This window comes from Aegilops tauschii, chromosome 2 (assembly GCF_002575655.3).
Source record: "Aegilops tauschii subsp. strangulata cultivar AL8/78 chromosome 2, Aet v6.0, whole genome shotgun sequence".
Lineage (NCBI taxonomy): Eukaryota > Viridiplantae > Streptophyta > Magnoliopsida > Poales > Poaceae > Aegilops > Aegilops tauschii.
The window spans coordinates 288,784,889-288,797,029 of record NC_053036.3 but is presented as its reverse complement, the minus strand read 5'-3'; the positions used below and the strand labels follow the sequence as shown (position 1 = coordinate 288,797,029).

At 44.5% G+C, this 12,141-nt stretch overlaps 1 long non-coding RNA gene across 2 annotated transcripts; it reads left to right on the top strand.

The window, feature by feature from the left end:
• Positions 1-733: 733 nt before the first annotated feature.
• Positions 734-4,317, top strand: LOC109755645 (uncharacterized). Of its 2 annotated transcripts, none has more exons than XR_012202506.1 (2): positions 734-1,847; positions 3,833-4,317. It is a non-coding gene; the product is annotated as an uncharacterized lncRNA (long non-coding RNA). The 2 variants fall into 2 exon arrangements; XR_006669860.1 differs by having other exon boundaries at positions 1,928-4,317.
• Positions 4,318-12,141: the final 7,824 nt, after the last annotated feature.

The following is a 12,141-nucleotide window of genomic DNA, read 5'->3' as shown; positions in this document are numbered from 1 at the left end:
TCAAACAAATCTAAGTGAAGAACATGAGCATACAAAATTTTCTTCTCTCCAAATAATTTAACTGAAGCATGAGAGAATTTCTTTAAAAAAAATACTAAAGCACACTGTGCTCAAAAAGATATAAGTGAAGCACCAGAGCAATTCCATAGCTCAAAAAGATTTAAGTGAAGCATAGGGAGCAATTCTAACAAGTCATAACATAATTTTGGCTCTCTCAAATAGGTGTATCCAGCAAGGATAGATGACTTGAAATAAAAAGCAAAACAAGCAAAGACTCATATCATACAAGACACTCCAAGCAAAACTCATGATATGTGACGAATAAAAATATAGCTCCAAGTAAAATACCGATGGTCGTCAGAAGAAATAGGGGATGCCACTCGGGCATCCCCAAGCTTAATTGCTTGCTTCTCTTTTAGATAACTGATCATCAACCACACCTGCACATGCTAGTTAAGTTTTGTTATATCTTGCTACTTGGCAATTAAAATCCATACTATTGTAAACCTTTTTCAATGATTTGTTTGTATACTAATGCATATACTCCCTTCATTCTTAAATATAAGTCTTTTTAGAGATTCCACTATGGACTACACACAAATGTATGTAGTCATATTTTGAAGTGTAGATTCACTCATTTTACTCTATATGTAGCCTATGGCGAAATCTCTAAAGGTCTTATATTTATTAACCGAGGGAGTAATATATTTCATATTTTTATGAGGTAGTTTTTTTTTTGTAATTCCTCCTATTGGTATGTCACACCGTGTCTACTGAGATCTAAGCACCTGCGTTAGTAGTCTAATGGCTCGACTTTTGGTAAGAGCCATTAGTCGCCTAGCAGAATACCACTTTTAACGTGAGTGTATAACGTGTCTTGTTATTACATAATATCTTTAAGTCTTAGATAATTTCTATTTAGGTAGCACAAAGGTGTCTCCGTTGATATTAAACTTCGTAAGTTGTTTAATTAGTGGACATAATTAAAAATAACTCATGTATTCAACATAAGATGTGCGAGTGTACATGTGTATGGATGTTTTATTCAGGTTTATAAAACGTAATTACATATATATTTTGAAACAACGCATCAATTTTACGGCCAACATCTTCTGCGCCCAGAAATTTGATCTTAACCCACGCTTTACTTCTAACTTTGACGATTCCTGTGTCCAACATGTATACGTATCGACTCATGGTCTTCAAATCGCCTCACTTCTCTCTATTAAAAAAACACATTATCCATTAGGACCCCTTCTCTCATCTCCGAGTTGTGCCCAATGTCACATTTAGATCTAGAGAGTTGCGGAGAGGGGCCGGCATGGAGATTGACGGAGCAGCAGCCGCAGTGGGACCATGGATTAGCTTCTTGTGGATGCAGAATCCGTACCGCTGGAGGCTTGGTCGTGGAGGCTCCTCCCAGGAACTCTACCTCCGGCGGCGGCGCCCACTGGGATTTATCAGCTCACCCGGCTTCCACCTTCCTCGCCTTACAGCCAGCGCTGCCGATGCCCCTGCCCCAGCCGTGGGACGCAGACGGAGGATCATGCTCCTGCTGCTGATGCGGATGCTGCTCTCGTCGACCTCGCACAGGGTGGCAAATCCGCCGTGCACGCTGCCCAGCTCGATGCTGAAGCTATGGGTTCGGCTCCCCCTTCGACCTTGCCACGGACCGACGGACGGCGTCCACGCTGTGCCCGCCGCTCATGTTGTGGACGCCCTTGATGATTATGGCGCCGACGCGGGCGCCCGACTATGCTCAGGTTCTTGCCGACCGCCTCGCAACTTGGATGTGAACATCGAGTTCACTTTCACCGATGAAATCCAAAACAAAATGCCCTTGCAAGGTCAGTACTACTTTTGCTTTAACTGATTATCAACTTTTTAGTGTTTCTTCTGAAATGTCCAAATTCCAAGTATCATACAGTACAATTGTAAAAATGTTTTGGGACTTTCTACGACCTGTGCATAGCCCCGCCATCAGCCAAGCCCACAGTCCCTTTCTGCTTTGGTCCCCTCCACCACAACGACCATGTTACAGGTCAGGTTCCTCTGTCTAACCTACTTAGGCAAAAATGTAAATACGTACCTATAGTTCAAATCCTGCAAGTTGCATCCCCTGATGCTGCGCAACGCTCCAACAACGCAGTTGTGTTCCTCTTGCTCTTCTATACTTCTGTATTTATTAAGAAAGACAACAACATAAGGGAGCATTGAGATGAAGGTTAATTTGTTTGTTGCAGCAAAGGACAGATCGATGTACTACATGATTTTTACTCCACCTATATACAATTATATGCACTTAAGTAGTCACTCAATCAGGAAACGCTAAACTGAAAATAAGCAATAAATTTCAGTCCTTATTTGTCACTATTAGAATTAATATTTAGCAACAACAGCAAACAAAATCAGCACTGATCTCCTAGAGCACTGCTTAAAATCAGATGAACAAATCTCGGTAGTGCAAAATTGTTATGAAACGATTTATAGAATGCACGTTCGTTGTACATATACACACAATTAGAAAGATTTAAGCTAAAGTGCTGTCAGCAATTCAATGGAATCCACATCTGCAAAATTTGCGCTGAGCTTTTCTTAAGATGTCGTTGCTCTTTTCAGTTTCATCAATAATATCTGATACACCAATGGAAAAATGTAGCCATGTAGATCCCCAAATATATGTAATTAGTTTGAAAATCGTACAAAATTCTAACCGTACATAGAGTAAAGATGATATACTCTAAGATCTCTTGCACTGAAGGATCTCCTTGTACACTTGCCAAATTATTTCATTGTGATTCTTCGGCTGTGATTAGAACTTTAAGTCCATCTGTAATACACCAACATTTAAATGTAGCCTTGTAGATCTATATATATATATATATATATTATATATATATATATAGGCACGCTAAACTAAGCCTAAGCGCATATTGCTTATTCTGCGCTCCGGCCACACCGCTTGGACTGTGCCTCGCTAAACAAGCCAGCGTGCAACTGCTCAGTTCTTTTGGCTTCCACTTGATCGTAATCATGAGTAAAACATAGTAACCGCTTTACTACAACCACACTTCTAATTTGGTGGGAACCGATGGTAATATTACGATGATGCATGGTAATCCAATGTGCTAGCTCTAGTAATTCATTCATTTATAGTTCATCCACGGTGCGCTCACTTGTGAGTGTATGGTAACTTCAAGTGGTAATTCTAGTAATGAGAAAACTACTATTCAATCCTAGGATCAATTACCACACCGTAATACAATTACCACCTAGAGGTTGGTAGCAATCGGCTCATAACAAAGCAGTCGACTTAGCTAATTAGCAACACAAAAGCTAGTGAGGTAATCCTTTTACTATATTTTTGCAAATAGTTATGAGCATCTAGACTAAAGGGAAAATGGCCAACTAAATCCACCTGTGCACGTCTCCTCTTTGTAGTGGTTGGTGGTAAAAGAATCCATTGGTTTTACTACTGAAGATGGAGACTTCAGACAATTTTAGCAATTTTACCATGCTTAATAGGATGGCCTTGCGAGGCGGAGAAGTTGTCCATGGAATCTAGTAACTGATTAAATTGCATTACTTTTTTTTTGCATGTGGTTTTACCATCATTAGTGATGCTTTATTAGCGGAGCGGCAGGCGCTGTGGGCATAGCGGCCGGAGCGCACGATTAGGCTTCTGCGCGTTCGCACATAATAGCGCTACCGTGTATACACACACACACACACACACACACACACACACACACACACACACACATCTGGGCTATTCTGTTACGCGTAACAGAATATTATTCTGTTACCCTTCTTGAACTGACGTGGTTTACAGGTTGGACTGACGTGGTTTTCTACTTAAACTGATCTTCCTACGTGTACGACGGGCGGAAACAGGGGATGCAACGTGAAGCTTCCGGGCGTTCTCCGGCGCGATGCTGCGGGCTATTCGTTGCTAGATGAGACATGTAAGGGGTTCCGCACGTGCGCGCGCTCACCTGGTCGTGTTTTGCGATCTGTAGTCATCGGAGGTGACGGCGTGGGCATTTGGCGGCGGACGTGTTTTGGGCGTTGGTGTTGACGGTGGTGTCCGTAGGCCTCAATTTACGTCCTGTTTGTTGTTTTGGATGTGAGAATTATTAGTATGTTAGAGTTTTTGGATATTAATTTCATTTGTAATTTCTGATTACAAGTTTTGGTGTTCTTGGTCATTTTCCACGCCCGCCATGTAAATGTGTTCTTCTTTTTCTGTTGTTTTACTTTCAAATTGGTGTTGCAGGGAGAGATATGAGGATTGTATGAAAAGATTTGCGTTGTCAATTTTGCTTCTTTTGAGTTGTTTCTACCCTGGATTTCCATGTTATTTTGTCGTTGCGGAGGTGGTGTATGGCGGCTGACTGTAGCCTATGATTTTTCTTGTAATCTGGTCAAACTGTGTAATTAAGTTGCGTGTTTTTCAGTGTTGTTTGAATTGCTGCCGTATGTGTAGTTGGATTGCTGCGTGTCAAAGTTGTCTTATTGTGCGTTGACATCGGAACTGGCTGCCTACCGATACCTCTGCACTTTGATTATAAAGCCCGAGCCCTTTGTCACTCTCATTCTACCAGCTGCAAGCAAAGAAAAGAGAGATGGATCCTAAGTTGGGAGAGGTCACAGAGGAGGAGGGGGATGCCGTCGATGTGAGGGCTGCAGTAGCGGAGCAGAGGAGGAGGAGGCGCAGGCGCAGGCAGATGGCACGACGTGCTGCTGAGGAGGAACTGGAGGCAGAGTTCAACAGACGCCTTGCGCGCGAGATGATGGATACTTACAACTCTAATGAATTGGAGCTTCTTTTGCCAGAGGGCAGGGGAAGGAACCATATTCAGATCATCAGTTGGGCTAGGGCGAGAGCAGCCACGGCTCCACATCCATCCATCAGGGCCAAATGGCGTCATTTCTTTGATCGTTATGACTGAAGTAGTGAAGATTATGTTTTTAAGATTTTTGTTGTGAGGGAGCAGATGTTTGAATGACTAAATAAATTGAACTGTTTTATCTCTGAATGTGTTGTTTTATCTGCATATGTTTTGACATGTGCACTTTTGAACTGCTTGTTTGTCAGAAGTTGAACTGATTTGTGGTCAAATGTTGCATGGCTTGTATAATAACTATTTCCTACCAGCTGGCTGCCCACCTGCCTATTTATTATTTTTATAATCTGCGAGTCTCCCTGGCTATAAATTCTATCCATCTATGTGTGGTGTGTGGCTCAGTCTCCCCGTCCTTTTTCTTCCTTCTTCCAGAATTAGATCTAGGTTCCTCCCTCTTCTCTTTGTTGTTTTCTTCCCTGTTCCTGTGTGTTCCATGGAGGATTGTTCATGCGGATGCCTGGCAAAGATGGCGCGCATAGCTGACGGCTGTGTGTACGAATCTGGTTTGGAGCTCACCCAGACTCAGTGCCGTGGGCAACTTTCTTGTCTGCTGTACAGCAACCATGGGTTTCGTGCGCCATATGTTTGTCGCCTGACGGTTGGTGACTTGAAGGAATCATGGGTATGTGTTTCTATTCCTTTTGTTTTCTACTTTTTTATAGGTCTCTTTTTGAATCCCATGAACTGGATCTGTAGTTTAGTGTTATGAATAATTTGTCTATATTTTTTTATTTGGTTTTGTCAGAATTTAACAGTAGGATTTCGGTGTGTATTTGTTCATTACTAAACAGTTTTTTATCCATTTTTGTATAATCCTTGATCTGTTTTTTGTCAGATGTTTTTACTATAGGTGTATTGATATGTATATTTCTTCAGTTTAGTCAGTTCACATGACTAGTTAGTTTTGTGTTATTGTTTTGGTTCAGATTTTTTCTTTTCAGTTTGTTATGCAAACCGTTCCTATATCTGTGTAAAAATTCAGTTATGTCAGATGTTCACTTTTGTTTTGTACTCCCATGCCCATTTGCAGAAAATGTCACCCAGGATCAGGATTGTTGCTCCTAGTTCCGGTGTTCTGAAGATGGAGACTTCAGACAAAAATGGGCATCAGTTGATGGAAGTTGCCTACCACATCGACTTTCATGGTTGCATCAACCTAACTACTGGGTGGAAGGAGTTTGTGGCAGAGTCTGGATTTGAGGATGGTGATGTTGTTATGGTTATGTTCTCCAGGGAAGATGACTCTCCGACGTTCAGAATTTATGTGCTGTAGGTTTAAATGTGGCAAATGACGCCGGTTGTGAGATTTGTGTGTGGTTGATTATGTTGCAGTATTTTTTCTTTAAAACTTTTGCATGTGAGATGGTTGAATTCTATTGTATTATCAGATGGTTTGGAACAACTTATGTAATGCTTTTCCTATTTTTTTGCTCAAGTATAACTGTTTTATTTATATATTCTTTATATTAGTACTGGAACAATTCTATAGTTGAACTGATGGGCATCCCTTGTTTTGACTGGTATATTTTCATGTACATAGCTTGCAGACGGAACTATACGCTGATGATTTGTAGAACCCCTTTTTTGGGGTTTGAGTTTGCTGAACTTACATTCTGTTAATGATAGTACTGAATTATTTTAGGTTGTCAATTACCAATCAAATTTGTTTGTTGTATAACATTTTTTCTTACTTTTTTACATGAATTTTGGATCACATTTTTTCTTTTTACAGTTAAATAATGATAGTTCTAGTATTTTTTAGAATTAAAAGATTTTAATCTTTGCTGCACAGTACTTTTTTTACTTGAACCTTATGAATTGTAGTAGTTGAACTTTTTATAAATTTGTTTCTGAAATTTTTATTATTACGTTTAATTTTCCAAAAAATTATATGTATTTCTATTTTTTTAGTTCTTACAATTAGGATGTGTTTGAACTTTTTACATTATTTGTTTTTGAACTTATTTCTTGTGAGGTTTTTTTAAAATTATCTGCATTTTTTTGTCGTGTGTGATCGGCTGGAATTTTGTAATGGGGCGAAGTACTGTGTTGGGCCATCTGCCTGAGTCGTTGTTTTCGGCCCAGATAGCTCGTCCGCGCGGCTGTGCAGCGCGGCGTGCGCGTGCGCTATGGGTTTAGTCCCACCTCGCTAGTCGAGGGGGTTCTAAACCTGTTTATAAGCGCAGTCGAGGCTCACCAGTCGAACTCCTCTGAACACTTACCTGAGCGCTTATACATGGCGCTCGCTCTCTCTCATGACCTGTGGGCCCTGGACGGCGGGCCCTGCGTTGTGCGGATTACTAGGGATTCGCCAACGGGCTCGAGTTCAAGTATCTAGCATCGTCAGGGCCTGCGCCTGTCCTTGGGCGGTCAATTTTTTTTCTTTTTGCTGTTGTTTAAATCTAGTACTTGACTCCACCAGTAACTTGGACCGATACTTTATGATCCTTGGGCGGTCAATTTTTCCTTTTTTGTTGTTGTTTGAATCTAGTACTTGACTCCACCAGTAACTTGGACTGATACTTTTTGTTCTAGTTCTTGTGAGTTTTGTTCTAGGAACGAGCCGTAACATGACTTGCCCCCGCACCGCACCGCACCAAAGGGCATAGTTGTACTGACACATCTTCCTTGTATGGACTTGCCGCCATTATCTATCTTAGGGGTGTGTGGGTGCGTGTGGGGTGGGGGGGGGAAACAGAATAACCGCATTGCGCCTGTCAAACGAGCGCACTGCCGCGTTAGTGCGAGGCCGAGCCGGGGGGGAGGGGGGTCGGGAACCCCCTTCCCCATCCCGGCGAAGCCGAGCCAGGAACGAGCCGTAGCAGCGCGGAGGCGAGTCCGTAACATGACTTGCCCCCATTATCTATCTTTAGGGGTGTGTGGGTGCGTGTGTGTGTGGGGGGGGGGGGGACAGAATAACCGCACTGCCCCTCGGTGCATTGTTGTACTGACACATCTTCCTTGTATGGACTTGCCCCCATTATCTATCTTTAGGGTGTGTGGGTGTGTGTGTGTGGGGGGGGGGGGGGACAGAATAACCGCACTGCCCCTTGGTGCATAGTTGTACTGACACATCTTCCTTGTATGGACTTGCCCCCATTATTCTATCTTTTAGGGGTGTGTTGGTGCGTGTGGGGGGGGATACAGAAGAACCGCACTGCGTCTGTCAAACGAGCGCACTGCCGCGTTAGCGCGAGGCTGGCGGAGGCGAGTCCGTAACATGACTTGCCCCCATTATCTATCTTTAGGGGTGTGTGGGTGCGTGTGTGTGTGGGGGGGGGGGGGGGACAGAATAACCGCACTGCCCCTCGGTGCATAGTTGTACTGAGACATCTTCCTTGTATTGACTTGCCCCCATTATCTATCTTAGGGGTGTGTGGGTGCGTGTGGGGGGGGGACAGAATAACCGCACTGCGCCTGTCAAACGAGCGCACTGCCGCGTTAGCGCGAGGCCGAGCCGGGGGGGGGGGGGGTCGGGACCCCTCCCCTATCCCGGCGAGGCCGAGCCAGGAACGAGCCGTAGCAGGCGACGACGTGGCGTGTCGCGGCGTCGCATGCGGAGGCGAGTCCGTAACATGACTTGCCCCCATTATCTATCTTTAGGGGTGTGTGGGTGCGTGTGTGGGGGGGGGGGACAGAATAACCGCATTGCCCCTCGGTGCATAGTTGTACTAACACATCTTCCTTGTATGGACTTGTGCCCATTATCTATCTTAGGGGTGTGTGGGTGCGTGTGTGTGTGTGGGGGGGTACAGAATAACCGCACTGCGCCTGTGAAACGAGCGCACTGCCGCATTAGCGCGAGGCCGAGCCGGGGGGAGGGGGGAGGGGGGTCGGGATCCCCCTCCCCATCCCGGCGAGGCCGAGCCAGGATCGAGCCGTAGCAGGCGACGATGCGGCGTGTCACGGTGTCGCATGCGGAGGCGAGTCCGTAACATGACTTGCCCCCATTATCTATCTTTAGTGGTGTGTGGGTGCGTGTGTGGGGGGGGGGGACAGAATAACCGCACTGCCCCTCGGTGCATAGTTGTACTAACACATCTTCCTTGTATGGACTTGCCCCCATTATCTATCTTAGGGGTGTGTGGGTGCGTGTGTGTGTGGGGGGGGGACAGAATAACCGCACTGCGCCTGTCAAACGAGCGCACTGCCGCGTTAGCACGAGGCCGAGCCGGGGGGGGGGGGGGGGGAGAGGGGGTCGGGACCCCCCCTCCCCCATCCCGGCGAGGCCGAGCCAGGAACGAGCCGTAGCAGGCGACGACGCAGCGTGCTGCGGCGTCGCATGCGGAGGCGAGTCCGTAACATGACTTGCCCCCGCACCGCACCGCACCGCACCGAGGGGTATAGTTGTACTGACACATCTTCCTTGTATGGACTTGCCCCCGCACCGCACCGCACCGAGGGGCATAGTTGTACTGACACATCTCCGTAACATGACTTGCCCCCGCACTGCACCGAGGGGCATAGTAGTACATGATTTGCCCCCGTTATCTTATCTTTATTTTTAAGGGGAAAAACCAGCACCGTTTTGAATTATTATTTCATTTGTACTTTTTGATAATTTTTATTGTACTGTTGTGAGTTATTATTTGTACTTTAGCTGTTTGTTTTCTCCCTCTATATTAATTTTTTTATTGTATTTAATTTTTTATTGTATTTAATTTTTGCTATTATCTTTGGTAACTGCCCAGAGATAGTGGGCTTCGCCACGGTTCTGGGCTTTAGCCGTCGGTTTTCTCCCACTCACCTTTTAACCTCCGCTCTCCCCCGTTTCGCTCCGCTCCCCTCTCCAAATCGATTCCTTCTTCGTTCGCCTCTTCTGACAGAGAAGTTGCTTCTCCTGTTTCGCCGCGGGAGCGTCGGCCGGCGGGTTGAACCCCAGGGGTGGAGGTCTGGGTGCTCTGTTTGCTCCTTTTGGTCTGCGATTGACTTCCCTTGCGTCCTCTTATGTACATATTTTCCCTCTATTTCTAAGCTCTTGCTCTCTTGCTGTCTCAGGCTGGATTCGCTAGGGTTCCTTTGCTCTTGAACGAGCGGTTGGCGACAGTGATACTCGATTCCATGGCGGATTTTGTGTTTGCTTGTAAGAGTTTTGCTTTGTATGGCGTGCCTGGTTTCTGAAATAGGTCAGAGCCCTAATTTTTGTTCATGTGTCTTGCAGATCTGGTTCGGCCGATTTTAGGTCTGTAGATCTCAATGGGTACATCATCCAGTCCGGACAAGTTGAATGCATGTGATTTTCCCTGTAATTTGGATGATGTTTTAACAGATCTGGTTTTTAGGTTGTATAGGTGTTGTCGTATCGACTTTATAAGTTGTATGTATTTTGATAGCTGTTAATTTTGCCCTGGATTGTGTTGTGTGTATAGTTTTGGCGGTTGATGTGACCTGCAGACAGTTTGTAGTACTGATCACCATCTGTAGGTTGTAGTAGTCAGTGAAGAACTAGTATGATGTTGAAAGAGCTTTCATTCTGAAGTTTGTTGTGCTAGTGGTGGGTTCATATTGTTTTATTGGGTGCACTTGTAGTGTTCATATAGTTGAACTGATTGCTTGTTCATTTACTCTTTTGCTAATTATGATGTTGTTGCAGATGTTGGAGTGACGGTGCCTCCTGATTCTGAAAAATCAGAATGCTTTCAAGATCTTGTGAATGTTATTTTTGTGACACCAAGTCCGCTAGAAGAACTAGCGGATGTTGCTGGTGTTTCCCTTATATTTGCTCTTTTTTTATCAGCCTTGAGTACATAAATATGCTTAGCTACATCAGTTGTTCCTTTTGTTTGTGTCTGATGCTATGCGCTTTATTTATCTTGTCTCTGCAATGTTAATTGTGTTTTGATTTTATATGTGTGTGCTTATGTTTGTTGGTTTATGCAGTTAATGACAGCCATGGTGCTCCTGAGGACATTGCTGATGTTGTCAAAGATATTAATGGTGGAATGTATTCTCTTAACGTTGATGATGTTGATGGCAGCTTGCAGTTGTCTGTTACTCAGTCATAGAGTGTTGATGGCACTGAGCCTGTTACTCAGGCTGAGGATGTTCCTATGCAGTTACAGCTCGAGGATGAAAGGATAAGAAAGAAGAAGTGTGATTTCCAAAGGAGAAAGGAGTTGGAATGGCGTCAAAAGGCTGCCAGTGTTCAACGAAGTGATCGGGATGTTGCTCAAGCTCCTGAAGGTGTAGGTGATGAAGGTGGTGACGTGGCCTTTTCAACTGTTGATGCTGGATCTCATGGAAGTGACATGCCTGTGAAGACAATCCTGATGCAAACTCGTTTGACGCAAGTGTTTACTCGTGATGCAGTTAAGGAGAAGAAAGCTGTTTTGAAGAGGAAGATGTCAGATCGAAATCCTGATGGCACACAGAGGCGTAGCCCACGTGTGAAAGCTGGTTCCCAACCTGGTAACAGCAAAGCTGATGGGGATAGTGTTGCTGTGAAGATTGGTCCAAGCAAACTTGGTGGCTCCCCTATCCGTCGTAGTCCACGGGTTTTGACAAATAAGAAGCCTTCTTCGCCTCCTCTTCCAGAGCGCTCTTTGTTGAAAGAAAATAATAAGCGTAAAGTTCATCCTGCGAAGGTGAACAAAGGTGTGAAGAAGCGTGCTCGTGTCGAAGCTGAAGATGTTGTATCTGAAAAAGATGATATCGAAGTTGATTCTGAAGATGAATTTGCAGTGGTACGTGTTTGTACTGTATCTGACTAACTAGTTGTACTTGCAATGATTTAATTGTGTCTGGGCTGGTATGCTGGCCAGGCGAGGCTGGTCATTGTTTGCATCAATCGAGGGTGCTACTGATGTTGTTTCAAGAGTTGAACTTGTGCAATCTTTACTTTTTTCTACTTGCCTTCATATGCTTGTTTTGTTTTCTATATTCATTTATTTCATGTGTGTCTTGTTTATTTTCAATTACAACCTGTTAGCGTTATGAGTCCGGTCAAGCCGGTGGGAGGCAATGCCGGAAAAGTTGCCTTGGATGAAGGTGACAAACGGAAATTGAACTTGACTGTTCGATGTTCGTTGGGAGAGTTTGAAGCTTGTGCTAAATTGCTTGAGAGTCGGCATGTGGCTAGGGTTCGTGCAGCTGGTTTGGTTCTATCTTCAATTGGAGGGTGAAGTCTAACATTTCCCGCCCTCTGATGGGAGTTTTGTACCTGAGGATAGATCCTGATACGATGACTCTTGACATGGGTGAGGCTAATAAGAAGCTTCGCATCACTAGCGATGGT